Source organism: Prionailurus viverrinus, chromosome D3, assembly GCF_022837055.1.
Source record: "Prionailurus viverrinus isolate Anna chromosome D3, UM_Priviv_1.0, whole genome shotgun sequence".
Classification (NCBI taxonomy): Eukaryota; Metazoa; Chordata; class Mammalia; order Carnivora; family Felidae; genus Prionailurus; species Prionailurus viverrinus.
Genome location: NC_062572.1, coordinates 85,488,110 through 85,514,002, shown reverse-complemented (window position 1 = coordinate 85,514,002; position 25,893 = coordinate 85,488,110). Strand labels below are relative to the sequence as shown.

Genomic DNA, 25,893 nt, shown 5'->3' with positions numbered 1-25,893 from the left:
AAGAAGTTTGGGAGAAAAGAATATATGAAAAACTTACTCTGGACACTTATATGTGGGATAATATCACCTGGAGATTCTCCTAGTGTAAATGATCTTTTCCCACACTCTTTTATTTTTTTTACTGCTTCTATGTTTCTGGGATAAATGGAAATTTATTGTTGACACCAACAATTAACATCATGATGATATTGCCAGGAAGAAACTAATGTAGAAGCTTCATAGGAAAAAAAAAAATGATGCTGGCAATATATGGGCTGACAAGGTACAGAACTGTATGTGAAGTAACAGTTATAAAGAATTTAAATAGTAATACATAATGCATGGGGAAAGATTATGTAAATCTTATCATATTTGCTATTTCCCTATAAAGGTATTCAATATTTTTTATTTTTATTTTTTTACGTTTATTTATTTTTGATAGAGAGAGACAGAACACAAGTTGGGGAGGGGCAGAGAGAGAAAGGGAGACACAGAATCCGAAACAGGCTCCAGGCTCAGAGCTGTCAACACAGAGCCCCACGCAGGGCTCAAACCCACAAACCGCGAGATCATGACCTGAGCCTAAGTTGGACGCTTAACTGACTGAGCCACCCAGGCGCCCCAAAAGTATTCAATATCTTATTTGATTATTCCAATTTATAAATTAGGCGTGGTTCAAATAAAAATGAGTTTAACTTTGGGAAGATAGTCACTTGCATGGTACAATGTAAGAAAATGTGGTTGCCAAAAGAAAAATGTCGAGCAGCCATATCAGTCAAGCGACAGTTAACATGGATTTATCTCTCACATTTTGATTCTGCATGTTTTCTATTGATGTATTTAGTATTCATGCAGAAACCTTGAAAAATGATTCATTTTTGCTGATGGATGTAGGGGGTGGAACTGCATCATTGCACAGAAAATGCATTAACTGATATGATAACACAGTCGTAAATGTAATAGGATTCATTACTACCAAGGAGTAGCACTGTGATGCCTATAAACTTTTCCCCTGATTTTATAATGTGTACCAAATAGAAATTCCACCAAGATTTTAAGCCTATAGGGATTTACGTTATAGTCAGTAAATAAACTGAAATTAATCATCTTAAATGCAGAGAATTAGTTTTGTTCTACTGAATATATTTTTTGTATGATTAAGATGGGAAACAAAGAAAAGTGTATGTATATATAAACACATACATCTATTAACTGCCTATAGCCAAACACCCATATGATATTTTGTTTGGCTCACAATTGTTAATGTTCCGTTGGCAAACTCTGCCCTACATTAAGAACCTATGATCAGCTACATTTCAAAGGATTCTCCAGAGAAAAAGATTATATATATATATATCTTTATATTATATTAATTATATTATATTAATTATATTATATTATATTATATTATATTATATTATATTATATTATATTATATTATATTATATATGTATATATTATATATATGTCATATATACATATATCATATGTATATCATATATATCAATAAACACATATCAGTATGTATCAATGCATTTCATCATATACCAATTTCTATGTCTATCCATCATCTATCTGTCAATTGTCTATCTATCTATCATCTATCTATACTGAGAGAGAGAGAGAGGGAGGGAGTGAGAGAAAGACTTATTATGAGAAATCATCTCATGTGATTACTGAAGCTGAGAACTCCCACCATCTTCAAGTCTACAAGCTAAAGACCCCGGAAAGCCAATGATAATTATTAAAAATAATTCAGCCCGAGCATGAAAGCCTGAGAACCAGGAGAGCCAATGGCATAAATCCCATTCTAAGGACTGGAGAAGATGAGAGACAATATTCCAGATCAATCAGTGAGGCAGGAAAAGAGAGATGGATTTCTCCTTCCTTGTTATTTTTTGTAGTTAGGCCTTCAACAGATTAGTTGAGGTCCCTTCCACGTACTGGGGATGGCATGCTACTTTACTAAATTCACTGATCCAAATCCTAATCTCATCCAGAAAAAAAGTCATAGACACACCCAGAAATAATGGTATTCTGGGCACCCCAAGGCCAGTCTTTTCGGACATAAAACCAACTGCCATACCAGCTATACTAATCTCTAGAAGATTAAAGAATTCGTAGACTCCCCCACATTTTGATCTCACATCTTGGCTTATACATGACTTCTTCCATAAAGATTTTCTTGTTTCCTTGAAATTTTACTATTTATTCATCAATCCTACATTATTCCATAGGCTTTATGAGATACTATCTTGATTTTACTCTATTTTGTTTTCCTGCTTGCTTATCTGTATTATCTGAGAGCATGCAAGCCCATTGGTGGAAACAGTGAGTACGAAAATGATGATAGCTAACATTTGCTGACAGGTTACTATGTGCATATCATCACTCAATAATCTTACACTAAAACATGTTACAAAAGGATAACTTGGATGTCTATTCAGATCTAATATTTACTCTAACACCTTTAACGGATTCCAATTTTCACATAGTGTTAGGGTTTGTCAATTCTACTTGATAGAATCTTTACATCCTTCTATTGTGTTGTAATGTTACCAGACTCCAAAAGAAAGTATTTCAAACCAGCAATTTAGGAATTTTCACCAATTCTTGAATAGGTCAAAAGATCTTTTTATTTATTTATTTTTGATTTTTATTCTTTTTGGCTGGTACAGTATACTTTATTGATGGTACAAGACAAGGTAGGGCCCCCCAAGCCCCTCCACTTCTGCAAGGGGTCTGATATGGAAACTGTTTTAGAGATCACAAGACTCACAGTGTTGGGGGATGAGTTAGGGAAGGACACCTCAGCAGCTAAGGGCCTCTCTCTTCACCTTGCTCTCGCTGAGGCTGGTGGTCTAGGGGGCTCTTACTCCTTGGAAGTCACGTGGACCATATGGTCTACCACCTGGTTGCTGTAGCCAAATTCATTGTCATACCAGGAAATGAGACTGACACAGTGGTCACTGAGAGCAATGCCAGCACCAGGATCAAAGGTGGAAGAGTGGATGTTGCTGTTAAAGTCACAAGAGACAACCTGGTCCTCAGCAGAGCCCAGCATGCCCTTGAGGGGGACTTCTGATGCCTGCTTCACCACCTTCTTGATGTCATTGTATTGGCAGCTTTCTCCAGGTGGTAGGTCAGATCCATGACTGACATGCTAGGGTGGGGACATGGAAGGCCATGTCATTGAGTTTCCCATTCAGCTCAGGGATGACCTTGCCTGTAGGCTTGGAGACACCAGTAGAAGTTGGGATGATGTTCTGGGTAGCCCCTCAGCCATCAATCCACAGCTTCTTAGAGGGACCATCTGAGGGTCTTCTGGATGGCAGTGATGGCATGGACTGTGGTCATGAGTCCCTCTACCATGCCAAAATTGTCATGGATGACCTTAGCCAGAAGGACCAAGCAGTCGGTGGTGCAGGAGGCATACTGACCATTCTTGACAGTGTTCTGATACTTCTCATGGTTCACACCCATCACAAACATGGGGGCATCAGCAAAAGGGGCAGAGATGATGACCCATTGGGCCCCACCCTTCAAGCGAGCCCCAGGCTTCTCCCTGGTGGTGAAGACCCCAGTAGACTCCACAGGATGTTCAGCGCCAACGTCACCCCATATGGTGTTGGTGGAATGTCGCTCCTGGCAGACAAAGATGGGTTTCATTGATGATAGATTTCCTATTTTCAGCCTTGACTGTGCCTTTGAATTTGCTGTGGGTGGAATCATACCTATGTACCATGTAGGTGAGGTCAATGAAGGGGTCATTGATGATGACAATATCCCCTTTGCCAGAGTTAAAAGCAGCCCTGGTGACTAGGGACCCAATATGGCTGAATCCATTTACTCCAGCTTTCACTATTGTGTCTCAGGGACACGGCTGGCACTGCACCAGGAGATGCAGCTATCTGTCCAACTGGGAGGGGTGCAGAGCCAAAAGATCTTTTTAAATAGCCCTTCAGGACTCCTGGGTGGCTCAGTCATTAAGTATATGACTTTGGCTGAGGTCATGATCTCACAGTTTGTGAGTTCGAGTCCCACATCGGGTGAACATGAGCCCCGCTTTGGGAAAAACATGAGTCCAGGGTGGGCCCCACCTCTCTTTCTCTCTCTCTCTCTGTCCTCACTCATTTGCACCCTCTCTCTCAAAAAAAAAAAAATTAGCCCTTCAAATGCAAGTCTCTAATCTGCTGGATAGCACTATTTTTATTTAATTAAAAAATTATATTATAAGTCTCTTTAAAATTGTAGTCTCAATTACTTGCTTTAGAATCATCTCCCTATTTATTGTGCAGAATTTCCTTCTACAATTATTTCCCCAATTTTCCTGAATTGTACTTCTTACTGCAGTAGCACAGGCATATTGAGGTTAAACAAAGTTTTTGTTTGTGTGTATTTTCACCTAGAAAGATAGTTTTTCTGGGTATGCAATTCAGAGAAGATATTTAATTCATCACAGCACATAAAGATATTATATTACCATCTTCTGGCTTTTTGCTTGCTTCTTGTTGAGAAAACTGTCTTTCTAAATGTCTTGGCTTTGTAACTGTTCTCTTTTTCCTCTGGTGGCTTTTTAGGCCTTAAAATTTTGTCTTCAATGTTTGCCCTGTTAATAAAATGTGTCTAGTTGTACATTTTGTTTATTTTAATTCAAAAATTTCATGACTTCTGGATCAGGTCTTCTTCAGTTTTGAAAATTGTTATCCATTTCTTTCTCCCATACTGTGTCTCTCCAATTTTTTCTATTCACTCTCTCCTTAAATCCATTTTTTTTTAATTTTGCACATTAGACTTTCATTTCCTGACCTACTTTTGATTCTGGGAGTTTCCTCTATGGGAGTTGTATTTGTAAGAAGTATCTCAGGATCAGTTCTCCAACTCTGCAGACCTCAGGGCTGGTTTAGTTTTTTGCCCCATAAAAATTCTCCAAACCAATTGCTTTCTTTTAACAATAGCCATGGGTTTTTCTTTCATCTACTGTTTGTTTATACTACTCTTGTGTGTGTGTGTGTGCGTGTGTGTGTGTGTGTGCGCGCACACGCTCATAGGAAGCAGTTCCTTTGCAGATTTCTCTTTCTTTTCTTTGAATTTCAAAATCATAGAAAATAATATTTGGTATAATTTATCTGCCAGTAGATGGAGGGGGCAGGTGAATATTTCAGATTTTCAAATTTTCCATTCTGTCACAATCAGTGTGCAGCTACAAAATTCGGCATTTGTTGTGGTGCTGACTGTGCTTTATCAGTGGTTTGAACCCCAGTAAGAGACACAGCTCTCAATGCATGTGAGAGTTTAGCACGTTAGTTGAGATGAATAAATAAATGAATGAATGAGCAAGGGAGCACAACTCTTTCTAGTAATATTTTCATATACATAATTTGTGGAGGTTTTTGTTTACATAGAAAAATAATTTATTAATTTTACATAAAATTTTAAATATACAGACCACAACATCTGGTAATTTCACAGGTTCATTGGTGATAATTAGTATTTTCCATTCTGTACCCATTTTACAATCCACCGGAAATATTCGAATTATTGGCATGATAAATAGATAATATGGATGAAGTTGCTTATCAAAAACTCCCTTATAAATCTACACTTAGCTCAAATGAAACAAGACTGAAAGCTGAGAGAATACTGAGGTGAGTTTTCATAAATCCCTGAAACTTATTTCTTACAATGTCTATTGATTTCTGCCATAGACTGTCTTAAAATATCTCTTTATGAGAAATATCTGGGACTTTTTCCATTGCTGTCCACAGTAAATATTTTTTTTTTAATATTTCAGGTTGTTGGGCATTGTTGGACTCCATTTCAATGCAACTCTTTGTTCCAAAATTTTATAATCATTTTTTATTAAAATGAGATCTGGCATTTATCTTTCACTAGGGGATAGCAATGTTATTGTCAGCGTGTCTCCATGCATTTCAGACACAGCTTCTTATTAAGGAGCGATATTCCTCTTTTGATATATGCACTGAGATATCCGAACATAAATGGACACCTAGTGTGACACAGTACATTTGTTTAAGTCAAACTAGAGAAAACTCTTTCACTTGAGAAAAGCAAAACTATTTCCCTCATACTCCTTTAAAACAACAATAAAAAAGGAGATGAATTATATTTGTAAAGTTCTCTGGGAGGTTTGTTTCCCATTACTCATCCCTACTTATAAATTGAGCGTATTTTTATTCGCTTTCTTGTTTAATTTAACGGAAAAACATATAAACACTTCACCATAATGAAATTTGCAATTATTCTTCTAGCAGATATTTTCCACATACTGCTTAAACAATGCTTTTCAGTGAGTTCTGCTTGGTCTGAATCAGATGGTGAATGCACGTCGGTGAATGATCCATTATGTACAATCACAAAACTTCAGTTTGGAAATGGATTAGTAGTTATCTCATTTAATCTTCCATTAGTTGAAATATCTGCTCCTTTAAGATTCTTTTTAAGTAATCATTCAACCAGCACTTGAAGTTAAGTGGAAATTATTATTGTATTTGACAATATGATAAATATGACCCAACAAATGCTCTGCTTCATACTTGCTGTTTGTTCTTCATCAAATTGAGCGATGAAATGGCATATTTTGTCAGTAAATGATTTTAGGCGGAGTATATACATTTCCTTCATCTTTATGTAATAGACATAAAATCAGAAAGCTACACATTACTATCCAGAAAAAATATTGTTATACATTTATTATGAAAGAACACACTATCTTCATATTAGTCCTTTTCTAAATATTTTGAAAAATATAGATGTGCATCATCTGATTTAATATTAAAATACCCATTGCATTTACAGCAAAACTGATCATCTAGGCATATGAAGCCATCCAAATTATACGACTTTATTATTTATTTATTTATTTATTTATTTATTTATTTATTTAATTTTATTTTGGTGATCCACCTTGCCCAACTTGAAAAAATGCATGCGTATTTATGCTTCGCCCAAATCTATTCTACAACATAAAAAGGACAAAAACCATGTATTCCTCTACCAATTTATATCACTAATATACGTCTTTATTGTGTCTCTCATAGATACTCCATTTTCATTGTTTTGGCCTATGTGTAAACTATACGCAGCTATCAATAATGAGCACATACTGAAGGTACATTAGAGTTGATGAATTCTCTAGTTTTTGATAAGAGAAATTAGGTATCCTCAACGATAATCCCATCACTGCTTACCCAGGAGCATTCCATCTCCACTCTAAAATCTGGGACGTTCAAGTAGACACGATTTGAGTGAATTGAGGAGGAATGTATCAGAGTTCTCAGTACGGTAGATGGCAATTAAGTGTTTTCCAACTCTGGGAAGAGTAATACATTTAATAACCTACATTAATATTGCTTTTCTTTACAAATATTTCTAGGTAGGCAACCTGGCTGTCTCAGTCCGTGGAGGAAGAGGCTCTTGATCTCAGGATTATGAGTTCAAGCCCCACCGTTGGGTATGGAGCTTCCTTAAAAAAATAAAAATGAAGGGGCGCCTGGGTGGTTCAGTCTGTTAAGCGTCCAACTTGGGCCCAGATCATGATCTCATGGTTCATGGGCTCAAGCCCCACGTCGGGCTCTGTGCTGACAGCTCAGAGCCTGGAGCCTGCTTCTGATTCTGTGTCTTCCCCTCTCTGTGCCCCTCCCCTCTTGTGCTCTCTCTCTCTTTCTATTTATCTCTCTCTCTCTCTCTCAAAAATAAACATTAAAAACAACTTATTAAAAAATTAAAATTAAAAAATTGAAAATATTTCCACGCAATCCCTCTAGTAATAGTAAAAGAAAACATTCACAACTGTTCAAATTTACTTTTCTGTTCAGATGTATTACTTGAGCCCCGATGCAGTATTTCAAACTTGAAGCACTTCTTTGAAACTTCACGATAGAAAATTATCTACCACGACATATTTATTTCCTAAAATATATTTGTTGATGCTAAATGGGAAGAGGGCATTGTTGAAATATCAGATATTTCTGAACTCTAATATCCACTCATGGAATTCATTAGAGAAAAAAAAATATTTCTGTACAATTAATCCCTTTTTTATTATTTAAACTCTGCATTAATGGCAGGAGTAGAATAAGCCATGTTTCCCTCTACCCCTTCAAAAAGAAAGAAATGCAGTACCTAACAGAAGAAAAGTAGAAACACAACAACAAGTGAACGTACACACTGATATTGAAAGATCATGACCAGAATCATCGGTAGACATGATGAATATGTGGAATATTTAAAGCAGGAGAGGTCAGGCTGACAGCATGATTAAACTGAGCTGAAGAATATTCCATTCCGGAAAAGCAAAGAAAAGTATCACCAATGCGATGAATTTTCAAATAAAGAAATAACCTAAAATAATCTGTACATTGAGGACAAGAGCGCCAAAGGAGAATGCTAAGAGGTATCTAGCTGGGGGATTTATTTAAGACAGCAAAGCAGCAGGATGATGGCTCCACATTGTTACCTAATTCAGAGTTTTGGGCTTCTGCAGTTTCCCTCAAGAGAATGTCGGAAATACCACTCCCCGATGTAGAAAATGTTAAAAGTGACACTTCATTGTCAACACTAGACCTGAAGTAATGGAGTTTTCCCCACGTAACCCAGCTTTCCGGGGAAATGTAGGAATTGCTCTAGGATGGAAAAAATCACTGGCAATTGTTGAAGGGAAACCCATCCAACAAATCCTTGTTCCCCACCACATTTCCAGGATCAGGGCTTAATCATCAGAATTCTGCACTTACTGATGACTCAGGGGTAGAAATAATGTTTTCTTTCTACATGAAATTACTGAATGTTATTAATCTAGTTATTTATTCTCAAATTTGACTGGTAAATTAAAAATTTTACCAAATATTAGAGAACAATAAGAGATAAATTCAGGAAATAAATCTACATAACCTAATCACACATATGTAAAAAAAATGACACAGAAAGCAGAAAGAATATTTTATTTATTTTTAAGTGTATTTATTTATTTTGAGAACAACAGAGATAGCATGAGTGGAGAGAGGTAGAGAGAGGGGGAGATAGAGAATCTCAAGCAGGGTCCATGCTGCCAGCACAGAGCCCGATGCGGGGCTCGAACCCATGAAGGTGTCAGATCATGACCTGAGCCAAAATCTAGTCAGACGCTTAACCGACTGAGCCACCCAGTCGTCCCAGAAAGAATATTTTAAATATAAATAGTCACATGAGACATTTGAGGATGTGTGTAATTTGAGAAGACTGCTATGAAAAAAAATATTTATGTTGTTGGAATTTAAAAATAAATGTAATAAAAATGGAAAACAATCATTGTAAGGTCTGGAGGAAACTTTTTTTTTTTTTTTTGGTCTGGGGGCTATTTCAGCTTCTAATTTAGAATCATCTTCATTATTTTTCCAGTGAAATTTGTATGCCTTGCAGTTGCTAGGCTAGGAGTATAGAGCCACAGGCTTGGGAAGTGCCTATTTTGCAAGATGGTAATTGGGTATAATTACTTGAAGTGCAACAGGTCAGCTTAGTTGTAGCGGCCACGTTGGTTGACTTTGGGGGCAATAACAACATAATGGAACAGCTGTTTCAGATCATGCATAGCAGCCCGTAAGTCCGTGCACACACAGACTGTAACTGAGCTTTTCATAGTTGATTTCTCCTTCGAGAAAGTGGCTGGGTTTTATAGTGCGGCATTCAGAAGAAGGCGGGGGGTGGGGGGACATACAGCTACTGCCTAATAATTTGCGAAGTACGTTCTGTAAGTTTTCACGTACAGCCAACCATGAGGGTGGAGAAGGCCACATATGAGCCCATAAGCAGTGGAACTGAGGCACCCCTGGCAGTGAACTCATATCTACATGTATAATAAACAACTACCCTGGTAATGACGAAAATACATACTGAATTTACTCGACTCGTAATAGGTAATTGTAGGGCCTTTTATTGCTGGATGCCCAACAAGGGAAACCTTTTTGTTCCATTTTGTTTGGTTCCAGGAATATTCTGTAGCAGTGCTGTCCAAGAGAACTTTGTTTGATGGCAGTCTGATGGCTACCCACAAGGTAGCCAGGAGTCACATATGGCTTGTGAGCACTTGACACAAGAGAGTCAAACTTAAAAATTCTCAAAATAAGAAAAAAAAAATGTGTCACGGGTGTGATGACAATTGGTCAGTAGACTTATTGTGGTGATCATGTCACAGTATATACAAATATTAAAGTATTATGTTTTACACTGGAAACTAATATAATGTTACATGCTAATTATGCCTCAGTGAAAACAGAATGAGGCCATTGCAATGGAGGGACTGACTTTATAATAGTGGTTCATTTTAAGCTAATTAAAATTAAGTAGCCACAGGTAGCTCCAAGATACTTCTGGGCTACCAGAAGCTGGGAGAGGCAAGGAAGGATTCTTCCCCAGAATCCTTTGAGGGAAATGTAGCACTCCAGCACCTTGATCTTGGGTTTCTGCTTTCTAGAACTGTGAGGGAGTGAATAGCTGTTGTTTTAGCCATCCACCTTGTAGTAATTTGTTGCGACAGCCCTGGGAAACTAATACAGATGGTTTCACTGAGGAGTTTGAAACCGGAGCAAGAGGCAAAAAGGCCAGAAACAAGGAAGCGTTCGTTCATGAGACAGGTCCAGGGCACCGGCTACCATCCAGGTCTGAGTCGTGACGACACCATTCCTCCCACCAGGCTGGCCCTGCAGTACAATTTCACTGCATCTGGGCCCTCATCTTCAGGGTCACTGTCCTTACCCTGAGCCTCCTTAACCTTCCCTTTAACTGTGTGTTCCCATGTCCTCTATTATGTGGGTCAGGTTGACTGGAATTTATATCTCTCATCCACCACCAAAAACGGAGAATCTCAATGGTTTTGATCAATTTTCCCAAGGAATACTCATGGAGTAAAATCCTTTTTTACTTTTATATAAAATATAATATATATTTATACATATTTAACGTCAATCATTATTATATATACCATAGATATTCACTTTTCTATCTCTCAAAACTTGAGGCCATGCAAATAAAGTGTGCCTCAAAATTATGATCCTCTTCTCAAAATAAAACACATAATGAGTTTTCCTGTTGCTGAGGAAAAACAGAAGTGAGTGCATTTCTTCACAGAATTATGTTTGCCATCAGAAAGCCATGGGTGAGTGGAAAAAGCAGCCACAGTAGAAATGTAAATTGAGCTGAAATATTTCATTTGGCAACAGCTCAATTTTAAAGTTATAAACACAGTAATCTGCAGAAATGTCATATTTATTAAGATTCTTATTTAACAATGGCTATGATTTTAAAAGATCATTGCATTAGAGAGAAAAGTCATGCTTCACACGAAAAGTGTAGCATTTTAGTAATCTGTAAGAAGTGTTATTTCACATTATTATGAATAATTCATATATTTTCAGTGTATTTTTGTCTTAGCTAGAATTCAGAAACTGACAGCGCTAGGTGCACATTTTCATTATTTTCCTATTCTAATATTTTAAAAGCCATTTTAATTTAAATGATTTGATGAACTATGTTACCCCCAAAATAGCCAAGAGACTTATGTACATGACCCAGTTTATAGAATACAAATAAATATAGGGAGTATGTTTTTATTTATTGTACTACTTCTACTTTAATTTTTTAGTATAGAATTTTCTTTACTCTCCATATAATTATGGCTCTGGTCATATATTAAAAGGTTTCTATAATGCTACCTTTTCTGTCTCCAAATTAAGAAATGAGACTAGGATTCCCTCTATCCTTTCTGTTTTTTTCATGGTACATACTTTATGTTCTCTACACTTCTACAATTATCTACATCTATCTTCACCTGTGCAGTGGTCTATAATTACACTTGATCTGAGATGATGGGGGATGTTAAGGTTGGTATTTGATAGCTATAGAATACGGATCTCCTTTTCTTTTCCTTTTTTTTTATTTTTCCCTATGCGTATGATTCTGTCATGGTCTTGTTTTTATCTCAATCTAGTGTGGTCGCAGAATGATTTTCCGACAGTGTTTTGTGAAATTACCTGTTTTCCATAGGAAACACCTCGATCCAGCTGAATGTCAGGCAGTCACAAGCTGGGAACTCCCAGGGTCACTTTTCTTTTCTTTCTCTTTCCTTATCTTCCATTAGCTACATCCTTTGCAAGGTGGAGGATCCTCTATGTGAAGGTTGCCATGGAAATGCCCACTTGTTATTTTTTAACTCATTATTATTAAGGTAATATCTCCCACGAAATGTATGTGGTCAACTGCTAAGGTCATGCCATTCGCCATTTCTGGGTTGAGATAGTCACGCTCCAACATACAACACTAATCAATGTGAACATAAGGTGATATATGTCTTAGGAATATGTTCTAATTATCAAGGAAGGATGGTGGGTGAAGAAGTGCTCTTTGGAATACAGGACATTTCATATATGTATCCATACATTTCATTTATATACTTAAAAAATTTTAATATTTATTTATTTTTGAGAGAGAGAGAGAGTGCGAGCAGGGGAGGGGCCGAGAGAGACGGAGACACAAGATCTGAAGCGGGCTCTAGATTCTGAGCTGTCAGCACAGAGCCTGATGTGGGGCTCGAACTCATGAATGGTGAGATCGTGAACTGAGCCGAGTCGGACACTTAACGGACTGGGTCACCCAGGTGCCCCAATAACTTACTTACTTGCTTATTCACACATTCTTCTTTATATGTAACGTACCAGTTGTGAATTGTGTTACTGTGGATAATTGCTGGTAGTATCAGTAGTTTCTGTCAGGCCATTTGAGTCATGGCACCACTGGATATGACACCCTCACTTCAATTAGGGTGCTCCTCTAGAGTAAAGACAATTTTAAGAGAAGGAAACTGCTATCCCAGACCTGCCAATGACTTGAGAAAAGAGATCCACATCACCTCTGTCTTTTGACTTCTGTCCCCCACTGGATTAAAAAATACCACGGGACAGCCTTCAGGGAGAGTGGCAATAAGCATGGCAGTGCTATCCTTCCAGTGACGTTAAGGAAGTTGTAGCTAGACTCACCTCCCATCTGCTTGAGAAGGGATGTGTCTTGTTAATACATTAAAACAACACCAAAATAAAGGCAGATAGGATATTCAATATAAAGAAAGAAAGTGAGGGGTGCCTGGGTGGCTCGGTAGTTCGAGTGCCCAACTTCAGCTCAGGTCATGATCTCGCAGTTGGGGGGGTCCAGCCCTGCATCCGGCTCTGTGCTGACTGCTGGGAGCCTGGAGCCCACTTCTGATTCTTTGTCTCCCTCCCTCTCTCTCTCCCCTCCTCTGCTTGCATTCTGTCTCTCTCTCTCTCTCTCTCTCTCTCTCTCTCTCTCTCTCTCAAAAGTAAATAAACACCAAAAAAAATTAAAAAGAAAGAAAATGAGATCCACCAGTCCAATTATGCATTCATGTAACTTAATCCATTCATAATTATTTAAGAAGGATAAGTCTTCTAACTGCATCTTTAGACTTGTGTAAACAGTTGATCACTGAGTTGTATTTAAGACCTAAACTTGAGATTTTTTTCCCTAAAAACTGGACAGATAATTTATAAATAATCTGAGAGAACAAAGTCACTTCAATTGAGAACAGAAAGAATCTAAAATGGTTGACTCTTTTTTTGCTTGTTTTTGTTTTTGTTTTGTTTATGTTTTTTTTTTTGTATTGACTTCTGATACAACAAAATAAACTGCATGGATGTTGAAGTTTACAGAATCAGAGGTGTTGGAATGGGAGCTGAGAATGAAAAACATTAAGCTAAATAATTTAAAAAAAAGGAAAATCATGGTGATGACTCTATATTTAACAGACATGGTTATTGTTGCACTTTGGAGGGAGCTAAATATAATCATTGTGCTTCTGTCTAACTTTAAGAGGATTTAAAATGTTTAAGAGAATCTAATATTTGCAACATATAACAAGCTGGAGTTGCAAAAAGTTTAATTTATTAAGTGTGCAATCAGTTTTAAATGCTTTGCAAAATCGAATTGGTCATAGGCATACATTTTGTATTATCAGTTTATGTAAGTATTATTTGAATATTAAGAGGTTACATCTGAATAGTAATAACTTTAACATTAGGCAAATAGTTTTTTTAAAAAAGAAATATTTCTGTCTGTTCACAAAACTTTTTCAGAAGAAATATTTTCCCATTAAAGCTTCTGAGTCTTGACTCTGATTGAGGCTCCAATGATTATAGTATTCCTGTTACTCTATATTGTGGTACAAGAATGTTCTTACAGACACAGTGGTAAGATTTCAGGTCATCCAAAACTCCTCCTTCCTGTCTCCATTATTCTTTGATACTCTATTACCATACACTCCACTCCCTCCTGTGGACTATTCCTTTACCATATTTAGGACTCTCTCAAAAGGAAGAAAAGGAAATTGTCTGAAAACAATTTTTTAAGGTAGTTATTTATTTTGAGAGAGAGAGCACGTGTGCGCATCCACGAGCAGGGGAGGGGCAGAGAGAAAGAGAGAGAGAATCCCAAGCAGAATGAACACTGTCGGCACAGAACCCAACACAGGGCTTAGTCTCACAAACCGTGAGATTATGACCTGAGCTGAAGTCAAGAGTCGGACACTTAACCAACTGAGCCATCCAGGTGGCCCTGAAAACAATTTTTAAAATCAATCTTTGAAAGAATAATATTTTTGAAACTCAAATTTTTTTTTCTTCAGTAAAGAGAAGAAATTGATTGGGTAATTACCAAAAAGAAGAATTTGAAAGTTTCTGAGTGCTAGAAAGGGGAAATTCATGATACTAAGCTAATTAGGCACTGAAAAAATACTTGGGTTAAGACAGAATTACTCCTGTGAGTCCACAGTTGGTTAAAATTAGTCCCTTTGTTCACTGGATACGAAAGTGTCTTAATTAAGTGCAGTGGCACTTTGTCATCCCGAGGTAACCTGAAATCCATGCTCTTTATCAGGTTCAGTTTATTAGAACCTGTTGCGAAGAAACATGATGCCAGTTTTGATGTCTCTGGGGCAAGAGCTGTTGTCATTGGAAACGTTTATTTTATGATCGGCAGCCTTTGAAACACAGTAAAAGAAAAACAAAGCTATGTTTCATCAGTTAGTTGGATCCTTTATGTATTAATTTCACAAAGGAAAAAAATAACTGAGCACTGATTTGGAGTCAGAAAAAGTCTATGTACTTCGAGTGAGGAAAAATGAACTGATCGGAAGCATATGGATACTCATGATGATGATGATGATGGTTATGGTGATGATGATGGTGATGATGATGGCGATGGTGATGTTTCTCGGCACATGCTAAGTGATAAGCGCTGTGCTGAGATCTCTGCATATGACTCATACTTTGTCCTTGGAACAACCTTGTAAATTGAGTGCTGTTATTTTCTCCATTTTGTGGATCATTAAACAAAACATAGCAATGTTGGGTGGCTCCCCTGGGTGTGTACAGCTGGTGAATGGCAAAGACTATTCATTAAATCTAATTATATCAAAATAAGAGGACAGAACCTGTATCGAGGGCTTGCAGCTTCCTACGAAAAAGAAAAATCACCCACGTTCTCATAATACAAATGATCAGTAGTTATGTGTACGTAACATGAGTAGTGAGAACACATTTTAAACCGTATTCAAGTGTGATACGTATGTGACTCCTATGCTATCACTTTTAATTGAGTGTATTTTCCTTAAACCATGTCTGGTAAGTACTTGTTTCCTAGGCAAATCGTGCTAGGAAAGTTATTTTTGTATGATAAATGAAGTTAAAATATTTTTTTAAAAAATAGAGGCCTAGAAATGTTTCTCTATGTAAGGTGATATCAAGCAGAAAATCAGTAGTATTAAATAGGAATCTGAAACTAAAGAAAGTAATTGTTTAAGAAAAAAAAATCCCCATTTTTAAAAATCTGGACTATGTCAGGCAGGTCACTGTGAATTAAATGTGTATGAGAAATTCATACTGAAATGTCCTTTTTCAGAATGATCTTGTGTCCTTAATATAATAATTTAAAATTTGCCTGTGGTAATTACGACAAATGGATTGACTTTTCCAGTTCATTTGCGGTTATTGTTAAAGTAAAAATGATCTTCCTAAATGAAAAGAGCAAATCCTGCCTCTCTCTCCAAGCCCCCAACACTGCAGGACTTACAGGAAAATTGTTAATGTTAGTTTTGTATCCTGTTTGTAACCCTGTGTCCTGTGGCTTCTAAACTGAGATCAGGCGCAGGTGTAGAGGGCAATATACCGCCCCTTCTGTCTTGGTAAAATAAGTTTTTAGTGTCAATTATAATTAATAACATGAGTCATCAGAAAAATAATATTAAAAAATGTATGCAGAAGGTATAAGGAATCTGGACGAGATGCAGAAGACAGGGGGATCCCAACAGAGGCAGAGGAAAAAGTGAGGGACCGAATCCCACAAGGTGGTGCATATCTACTGTTTCTGCTCATTCGTAGCCCTGACTCAGCCACGCCACAAAGGGAATCAGAAATGAAAGAATATCTGACAAAAATCTGGTGAACGCCCTTCTGAACTAGGCAATTAAAGAAAGAGAGAGAGCTTCAGAAAGGGTCTACAGGGAAAGGTCTTACATGGAGCAGCCCATCATGTTATGGGGCAATTAAGCTCCGCCTCACAATTTTAAGGACCAGACCAAGGTGCTTTTGCCTTTTCACTAGGGAAGCATAGCAGCACTCCCTGGAATTAAAAATGATAATGCCTCTCTAGAAATCACATGATTTCTAGGGAGACATTATCTCAATCTCCAGTGAGATCATGCACATTAGGTGAATGGTGCTTTCTTACCTAAAAACAGTTGCAAATTCCACACTTAACATAAAAAAAAAAATGAGATTACCATGTCCAAAGAAATTGTTAACCTAAAATTACCAGAAAATGCTAGGATAAAATCCCATCCAGTTAAAAATAAATGGCCCCTTTCCAGACATTTTTTTTTTAATTTGAATTTTATAAAACTAGGTCCCATATTTAAAGATCATATTGGATCAACAGAATAACTCAACAAAATGATTCAGTGTTCCTTTTTTGACTTAATTGTGTGTCTCTTAAAGCGTGCCTTAAATCACGTGACTTAAATCATGACAAAATGGGGTTTGGGAGATCATGATGAGTTGATTGATGCAAAAATTCCGATTTCCAGTAAATGTTCTGTTCCAATGTTGCTGAATTCTCTATTTATTTGATGTAAAAGTTAAAATGTCTGTGCAGGGGCTAAATAGCTGAAAATCATTTATGAAGACATTGAAAGATATGTAAAAACAATTTAAATGGATACTGCAACAAAATGTGTTGGTTAAAATACCTTTTAGGAGTTGGTCTTTTTGAATGGAGAAAATGGTCTAAAACTATTGACCTCTAATAACCTCCCTACTGAACTCTTAGGTATTTTTCTAGTTCACTAATAGGTTTCATTCAACATCCAAGGTCAATGAGCATTGCTATTGTAGGGAACCTTTTTTTCAAGTTATGCAGAGGCTTTATCAAGATAATTTAATGGAAATTAATGGGACGGTTTTGAATGGCTTATTTCTCTGTTACAGATTATGTGTTTCCATTGTCATTGTCTGAAGAAAACATTTCACTGTTTAGGTAGTAAAAACAAATTGTAAAATGTGTTTCATGAGAGACAATTCCTTTAATGCTTTCCTTATCCTTACCATGCTAAAGCCGTTAAGCAAAGACATAGGATTTTAAAGAACAAATTGACTAGATTTTGTGTATTAGTGTTCTCCACAGAAACAGAGCAAATGGGCTGGTATATAGGAAGAAATTTATTGTAAGGAATTTGCCCACATAATTATGGAGGTTAAGTGCTAGGACTTGCCATCTGCAAGTTAGAGACCCAGGAAAGCCAAGTGTGTCACTGAATTCAAGTCTGAAGTTCTGTGAATAAGGAGCACCAAGGACAGTAGAAAATCAATGTACCACCTCAAGTGATAGGCAAGAATTAAAAGGGGTAAGTCTCTTTCTTCTGTCTTTTGTTCTATTCATGCTCTCAACTGATTGGATGAGGCCCACATTGGGGAAGGCAATCTGTTACTGAGTTCACCAATTCAAATGCTAATATCATCCAAAACACTCTCAGAGGCATGCCCAGAAATAATGTTTAATTTGAGCATCTGATGGCCAGTCAACTTAACACATAAAATTCACCATCACTTTGTGATAATACAAATTCGAGTTGGGCAGGCCTCACCTTTCATCCCAAGGGTTGGCAGGTGGGGCACACCACTGAGGCAGCTCTGGGTGGAATCCTAATGAGTCCCTCATCCAGCCCTCCAGCTTTTCTATTGCCCTGCTTGAGCATGAACTTCTGTTCACCTCCAAACACTTTCCAGATGGCACCTGGCTTCTTTGTGCCTTCATTGTAGCCAAATGAAGTTTGGAGGACAACTTCCTTCTGTCTGAAAGGTGCTTTATTATTAACTCCCAGGTTAAATACCAGACATTTCACAATTCAGCAAAAGCTTCCTGACCTTGGGGAAGCTCTTGCTGAATCGTTGAGGTGAAGTTAGATGTCCAGTCTTCCATGGTTCTGTAACACTTATAAGTGTAGGTAATAAACCATTGATGGCATCTTTTGTAACTTTGTATTTCATTTTTATCCATGTCTCCTCCCCAATGAATCTCTCAAAGATTGGTATATCTTTTTCAGCTTTGGATATTCAGTGCCTGAGATAGAATTAATTAATATTTAGTGAGTGTATGTAGATGAATAATTGGAGAAAGGACATTAATCACTAAGTTGACACAAATGAAAATAAAATCAATGCAACCAGTAAAAAAAAATCAAGATAAACTAGAAGAAATTAGAATGACTTTACAAATAAAACCAAACCAAAACACCTTGGAAATCAACCATTAGAGGGAAAAAAGGAGTAAAATGAAGTATTGAGAAAAATGGAAATGGGGGGATAATCAGAAACAGAGATCACAGAACACGTATGGACCAGTACAAATGATACCAAAAGAAGAACAAAGTGGGCATCTGAGAAGATGCTAGTATTTGCTATGGATAATGGTGGCTGTTCTTGAGCCCATGTGATTCGTGGAATGGATGCTAATATGGAAGTTGGATGGGGAAGGTTTTGAAACAAGAACACAGCTGCTTATTAACTGCTAATCAAAACTCAGAAGTTTAGTTTGAGATAAACTTTATTTTAGTAGGAAGGCTTTAAAGGCCAGGCAAATTGGAAAGGGTTGCTCTCTGCTACACTAGATCAATGAAAGAGAGGACTGGTGATGGCAAACCAGACCCATAAATCTTCTCCATCCTTTTAATAATGTTTCCCAGGAGCGTCTAGAGCTGCATTAAGCTGAGGAAAATGTTTTGGGCAGAGAAACAGGTGAGAGGCCAAAGGGAATTCTTAAGGTTAAAAATAACTAATAATAGAACACTTTCAATACCTGAAAGAAAAACATTTTCTTGCATTTGAGGAAAATTGTTTATCTACTCTCGTAGATAAGGGCTCTGTAAAGAATGTAAGTAACAAGTTCCTTTGCAAGAACATGTAGCCTCCTTACTAATGTATCAGATCCATCACATACACACACACACACACACACACACACTCTCACACATGCACACGCAACATAGGTATATAGAGTTATGTACACCTAGACTGAATTCTGATACTAAACCCTGTGGACACTACATACTATTCTTAATTTTGTTAACACATTTTTAAAAATGGAACATTCTTGCATGTGAATGTTATATGGAAAATGCTTACTAAGCACCATAAAACAACGTAAGTAAAATTTATGTAAGAGCCTACCAAATTGAAGTATGCGAAATTAACTTGTCTTTTCCTACCATTTTTGTTGACCTGTGAGAGAGGCTAATTTGTCTCACTTTTTAGTGTCTGTTTGTACTTAGAAACCTACATCCTCAAAAAGGAAAAAATATATATAAAAATTCATAGCAATAGATTTTTAAACTTAAATTCAGTTTATGACAAAGAAATGCTTACAAATGCACATAATAAATATATATTAAAAGCTGTCATAAGCAACATGTAAATTGCTTCCTATGAGTCTACAAACTTCCAACTATCAATTAATTCATGGACACTTTTGTGACAAGTAGAACATAAAGAAAGAATTTATGGGAATTAAAAAAAACATTTGTAATATTAGTACAATAAAAGACTCTTTTGATCAGTAAATTTACTTAGTTTCAGAGGAAATTATAGGTAAAAGAAATTTTTTAAAAAATGTAAAATATGGTTAAACTTCTAAACTTTTCAACATTAGGCTATTATTTTGTTAAGCTAATATATGACTGGGGAGATTTCTATAAAATATACATAGACTTCAACATTCTGATAAATTTGAAATTATTCTTATTGTGTTATTTCCATTTGTCAGATTTGCGGCAAATGTAGGAACCAATTGCTGAAAGTTTTGTGGCTCATGACAGAACTTTGTATTTCAAATGAAAAAACAAACAAGTAAGAATGACAGTGCCTTATTAAGATAATATATAAGTTTTCATTAGCTAAATTTAATTGGACAGTCCATTATAAGCCAATGTCCTAAAAGATCAGGAGAGCGTTTGGCATGAGGTATTTGACTTGGTTTCTTTGATATCTGTGCCATTTTTCTGTCATTAACTTTGTTTTCATGTCAAAAATCAATAATCCTATGCTTAATTTAGCTTTATTATTTCCATTGAGCATTCTCACAGCTATTTGAAAATATTTTCTATAGATATGTAAATGAAATAGATTTAAATTTATGCCATACAATTTAGAATTTTCTAGCAGCACCATCAAATTATTTGTACTGAACACATAAAATAATTTTCACAAGAAAAATGTGACAACCATATTTTAATGAAATATTAAAAATCTGAAACCGGATGCAGCAGTAAGGGAAAACTACCATTTTTTTTTCTTCAAACCATACATGTGGTATTTTAAAACTTCTGAAATTAGAACACATCTTTAAAATAAATCTCTAGGTCTGTTGGAGGTAATGGCCCCTCAAAAGCTATTGTATAATTGCCATACAATTTATAACCAGAAATGCAATTAGTATACAAACCAAGGTGCTATCTTAGTAGGGTTTGTGCTTGTGACATTCCTAGGTGGACACCGGCATTCTGGAATCACCCTTCCCAAAAATATCCTGAGATGCTGGCTGGAACTATTACTTGTATGCTGGGGAGATTTCTGAAAACCAGGGTTTGGGGGGAAACATATGGGAACTAAATTTAGGATTATATTTTCTCATAATCAGCAGGGCTCTAAGTATTCCTTCTGTTTCCCTGCCTTCAGTGCTGGTTTGGGTGTTTGGTCCTCATATTCTCCCATCAGCTACTTTTTGCACACTCTTGCCATCCCTTTTCTAACTCCCCCAAGACTTAATTTTATAGGATATCTTTATTGAAATGTATCGGTATAATTGGAATATTATCTCATTTCACCAAAGAAGCACTTTCAAATTTAATGTAACCTTTACAATTTAGTTGACATTTTTTGATATATAGTATCTCTCTCTCTCTCTCTCTCTCTCTCTCTCTCTCTCTCTCTCCCCTCAACCTTCCCTATGTTCCTCAATATGTTGTAGGTGCTGGCATCTTTCTTCTTCCTTTTTTTTACTGGGTTCTTCATACTCTTTCTCTTATGCTTTCCTCAAAATTCAGGATTTCTCTTACATTAATTCATTCCCTAATCGTCTCCCTACATAGAATCCATACAGGATTAAGAAGCACATTCCCACCATATGCTGTTTACCTTAGAAACACTTTACGTTCAAAGACACAAATAGTCTGGAGGTAAATAAATGGAACAAAATATACCACACACACAGGAATCTTAGAGTTGGAAGGGCTAAATTAATGTCAGGCAAAATAGGTGATGGGACAAGAAATATGACTAGAAACAAAGATATATTTCATAGTGACGAAAGAGCCTAGGTGCCGGACAAATACATAAATTATAAGTGTATATGCATCTTAGAACATCAAAATACATGAAGCTAAAAGTGACAAAATTGAAAGGAGACTCATACAATTCCACGATTGTACTCAGATATTTCAGTATGCCAACATCACTAATTAAAAAAAAAAGGTAGAAAATCAGTAATTTTACACAAGACTTGAATAACACTATCGGCCAACTCGAACTGTCACTATGTATATGCAAATAAAAATCCAACCACAGGAGAATACACATTCGTTTCAAGTATGCATAGAACAGTCTACGAGAGAAAGCATATACTGGGCCATAAAACAAATGCCAATGACATTAAAAGGATTGACATCATACAAAATATGTTACCTAATCACAGAGGAATTTAATTAGGACTCAAAAATAGAATAGCATGTAGAAAACGTGCAAGTATTTGGAAAGTAAATATTAAATACATATCCAAATAACCTGTGGATTAAAAAATAAAGAAAATCAGAAAATATCATATTGGGGTGTCTGGGTGGCTGAGTCAGTTAAGTGTACAACTTCAGCTCAGGTCATGATCTCACAGTTCATGGGGTTGAGCCCTGCATCCGGCTCTGTGCTGACAGCTTGAAGCTTGGAGCCTGCTTCAGATTCTCTGTCTCTGTCTGTGTCTCTGTCCCTCCCTCACTCATGTTCTGTCTCTCTCTCAAAAATCAATAAACATTACAAAAAAGAAAATATCATTATTAAATTAAATATATTTGAACTTCTATGATGCAGTTAAAGCAGTGGACAAAAATTCTTAGTTTTAAGTACTAATAATAGAAAGGAAGTAAAATTTCAAATTAACAGTTTAAACCCATATACTATTTAATACTATCCTATTAAAGCTACAAAGTGTCAAGAATAAGGTAAGATCCTCAAAGCCTCCAGTATTTTACATCAACTCACTCTTTCAAGTATCAAATCTTCAGGAAAAAACAGGATTTGATATGTAAATACTTACGGAATTCTGCATCTATCAGCAAGTATCACCCACCCAAATCATGACTAGTGGGAGATTGAACAAAAGAATGCCTGTGACTCCTTCTAGACGTGTAGATGCTCACATACGACTAAAAAATAAGTGAGAATAAGGATGTATGGCAAATATACGAATGCTATATGTCAAAATATAGTACAAAGGATGGTTCTAAAAATGAGAGAAAAAATAGGTAAAGCACAAAGTAGCAAACAATTTATTGGTGTATGGGTAATACACAGGTTAAACGGGACTACACATTTATAAGCCGTATATCAAAATGTTCAATAAGTAAACAGGGAACTAAAAGCAGTAAAAAGCTCTAAGTACAAAGATAACTGCAGAATACAAATACAAACTACCTAAATTGGAAACAAATAAGTAAAAGGGAATGCACATCTTATAGAGAAAGAAAATATCACAAATGAATCATGGGAATTATCACACAACACACATACTTATAAAATCCTATAATTGCCATGTAGGATTTTATGTATCCAAAAAATATACATAAGAATGTTACATAACATATTAATTATTATAGTCATGTACTAATATGACATGGTTGGAAACAAGGATAAATCTTAAGAAAGGACCGAAGATGGCGGAACAGCATGGAAGTTTTTTGTGTGTTTTGCATCCATGAAATACAGCCAGACCAACACTAAACCAAGCTGCAGAGGGCAGGGAGCCACTTTTGCATGCAGAGAGATGGTGGGGGGAGAGTATGGGAAAAGCACCCCCCAAAGCAGCTGGAGAGAAAATGGAAAAGTAGAAACAGCTGAGGGACTGAACTAAAAAGGGAGAAAAGAAAAGGAGAGGGTTTAAATTCCATTAAGACTATAAACAGGGGGAACACAGAGGCTGAACATCCGCAGCCGATACCTGGCAGTGCTCTGGTGGGGAGAATCCCCTGGAGCAAAGTGGGGTCCAGGGTCTTCAGGCCACACGGAGAGAGGCAGTTCCCCTGGTGCGGGGACACCTGGTAGAGGCTGTGTGGGTCCCCCAAAGGCAAGGCCCCAGTGGAATCCAGGAGAACAACCACATTTGCTGGTGCTGGAACAAGGTCATTAAGGGTGAAGCCTGGTGCCAGATGTGTGTTGTGATTTGCCATAGTCCCTGAAATGCTGCTGCTACACTATCTCGAGAACTTTTTCTGGAGCGGGCTGTCACTGGGCCACAATCTCTGGGCATTGGCAGCAGCATGGTCCCACGAACTTCCCTGGGTGTGACCAGCACCCAGCCATTGCTTGGTAAGACCCTCCCGCAGAGGGGAGAATGGGTCAAAGCCACAGTCCCTCAGAAGTAAGGGGTCAGGAAAACAGCCACATCTGAGACAAAACTTAGAAGGGAAGTGCTGCCTGGGCTTGGTCATGGACTATGTAAAAGAAGGAAATGGACAGAAGCAGAAGATGAAGGACAGGTGAGGGATTGCTGATCAGGGAGAACACAGTTCCAATACTATAGACTGCATAGCTGGGTGACACCATTTTCTCCGCATCCGTGCTTGTTCATACACACCTACAAGTGCCACAACAATCCACCCCAGTAAGCTAAGCAGTGCCATATAGTGGAGAATGGAGCCGTTACTAATCCCCGTCCAAGTGGGCCAACCTCGCTCTTTAGGAACACAAGTCTCTCGGCGTGCTTAATTTATGGACTATACAGTGCTTCATAGTTTCACTTCTAGGGGAAAACGAAGTAATTTCAATAGTATTTCAGTCTGTTTGCTGGTCCATCTATCCAATTTCTTTCTTTTATCTTTTTTATTTTGTTTCTTTTCTTTTCTTGAATACAGAGAGAGAAAAAATTCATTTTTATTTTCAATTTTTATTAAAAATAGTTTTATTTAAATTTTTCTACTGTATTTTGTATTTTGTGTAATTTTATTTTCAAATTCTATGTTACTTCCATCATTTCATTTAGTCTACTTCAGTGTATTCATTTTTTTCAAATTTTCAAATGATTTCCTTTTTTTTCTTTCCCCTTTTTTCTTTAATCCATCAAGCCCCTTTCAACACCCAAACCAAAACACACCAAAGATCTAGCATCGTTTATTTGATTCTTTTGTGTGTGTGTGTTTGTTTTTAATTTTTTTAATTTTAACATCTTTTAGTTTTAGTTTTTTTTTAAGTTGTAATTTTTTTTTACCTCATTGATTCCTTTTCTCCCTTAAAAATGGTGAAACAGAGGAATTCACCCCAAAAGAAAGAGCAGGAAGAAATGGCAGCCAAGGACTTAACTAACACAGATACTAGCAAGATGTTTGAACCAGAATTTACAAACACAATGATAAGAATACTAGCTGGAGTTGAAAATAGACTAGAATCCCTTTCTGTGGAGATTTTTAAAAAAAGTAAAAGCTAGTCAGGATAAAATAAAAAATGCTATAACTGAGCTGCAATCTCAAATGGAGGCCACGGCAGCAAGGATGGATGAGGCAGAAGAGAGAATCAACTATATAGAAGACAAAGTTATGGAGAATAATGAAGCAGAAAAAAGGAGGGCAATTAAGGCAAAAGAGCACAATTTAAGAATTCGAGAAATTGGTAACTCATTAAAAAGGAACAACATCAGAATCATAGGGGTCCCAGAAGAGGAAGAGAGAGAAATAGGAGTACTAGGGTCATGTGAGCAAATCATAGTGGAAAACTTTCTGAACCTGGGGACAGACACAGACAACAAAATTCAGGAAGCCTTGAGGACTCCCATTAGATTCAACAAAAAACGGCCATCCACAAGGCATATCATAGTCTAATTCACAAAATACTCAGGCAAGGAGAGAATCATGAAAGCAGCAAGGGAAAAAAGTCCTTAACCTACAAGGGAAGACAGATCAGGTTGGAAACAAATCTATCCACAGAAACTTGGCATGCCAGAAAAGAGTGGCAGGATATATTCAATGTGCTGAATCAGAAAAATATGCAGCCAAGAATTCTTTCCCAGCAAGGCTGTCATTCAAAAATAGAAGGAGAAATAAAACATTTC

At 36.8% G+C, this 25,893-nt stretch overlaps 1 pseudogene; it reads right to left on the bottom strand.

The window, feature by feature from the left end:
• Positions 1-2,851: 2,851 nt before the first annotated feature.
• The window catches only part of LOC125148689 (glyceraldehyde-3-phosphate dehydrogenase-like), a 42,134-nt pseudogene continuing 19,092 nt past the window's right edge, over positions 2,852-25,893 (bottom strand).